This window comes from Chlorocebus sabaeus, chromosome 16, assembly GCF_047675955.1.
Source record: "Chlorocebus sabaeus isolate Y175 chromosome 16, mChlSab1.0.hap1, whole genome shotgun sequence".
NCBI lineage: Eukaryota > Metazoa > Chordata > Mammalia > Primates > Cercopithecidae > Chlorocebus > Chlorocebus sabaeus.
In genome coordinates, this window is record NC_132919.1 from 10,102,874 (window position 1) to 10,104,123 (window position 1,250).

The 1,250-nt window shown below is 44.9% G+C and overlaps 1 pseudogene; it reads left to right on the forward strand.

The window, feature by feature from the left end:
- The first annotated feature begins 456 nt into the window (after positions 1-456).
- On the forward strand, positions 457-995 carry LOC140708747 (ubiquitin-ribosomal protein eS31 fusion protein-like; annotated as a pseudogene).
- Positions 996-1,250: the final 255 nt, after the last annotated feature.

The following is a 1,250-nucleotide window of genomic DNA, read 5'->3' on the forward strand; positions in this document are numbered from 1 at the left end:
CTTTTGTTTTTTGTTTCCTTATAATCCTTCTTTATTACCCTTTTAATGCCACTTTCATTTATCTAAGCCTGCTGCCTTTTCATCTGAGTTTGTTTTCTGCTAATGATTTTTTGTTTCAGAAAGGCCATGGCTTTCTGTGCTCTAGGCAGAAAAGTTTCCTAACATGTTCCCATTGATCTGACAATGGATGGTTTCCAGTGGTTTGTTCTTCCTGTGTGTCCCAATCATGCATTTTTTTCTTCCTGCATTTTTTTATAGATCTCTTGATGGTTTTGTTCTCTTAATTCACTCATGCACAAAATACGATCTGATATTTGTCAACAGGTAGAAGGCGAATTGCCTGTGAATAGTCCCGTGCCTTCTTAGTCTACAGCTGAAGTGGAGTTTGATAAGCACGGATCGAGGTCTACTTCCTTCATTAAAACAGGCTCTCCTTTCCTTTTCGATCCACCTTCTGCGGTGGACCCGCCACCAAAATGCAGATTTTCGTGATAACCCTTACAGGGAAGACCATCACCCTCGAGGTTGAACCCTCGGATACGATATAAAATGTAAAGGCCAAGATCCAGGTTAAGGAAGGAATTCCTCCCGGTCAGCAGAGACTGAACTTTGCTGGCAAGCAACTGGAAGATGGACGTACTTTGACTACAATATTCAAAAAGAGTCTACTCTTCATTTTGTATTGAGACTTCGTGGTGCTGCTAAGAAAAGGAAGAAGTCATCTCACCCCACTCCCAAGAAGAATAAGCACAACAGAAAGAAGTTTAAGCTGGCTGTCCTGAAATATTAAAAGGTGGATGAGAACGGAAAAATTAGTCGCCTTGGCCGGGCGCGGTGGCTCAAGCCTGTAATCCCAGAACTTTGGGAGGCCGAGACGGGCAGATCACGAGGTCAGAAACCATCCTGGCTAACATGGTGAAACCCCGTCTCTACTAAAAAAATACAAAAAACTAGCCGGATGTGGTGGCGGGCACCTGTAGTCCCAGCTACTCCGGAGGCTGAAGCAGGAGAATGGCGTGAACCTGGGAGGTGGAGCTTGCAGTGAGCTGAGATCCGGCCACTGCACTCCAGCCCGGGCGACAGAGCGAGACTCTGGCTCAAAAAAAAAAAAAAAAAAAAATTAGTCGCCTTTGTCGAGGGTGCCCTTCTGATGAATGTGGTGTTGGAGCGTTTACGGCAAGCCACTTTGACAGACATTATTGTGGCAAATGTTGTCTGACTTACTGCTTCAACAAACCAGAAGACAAGTC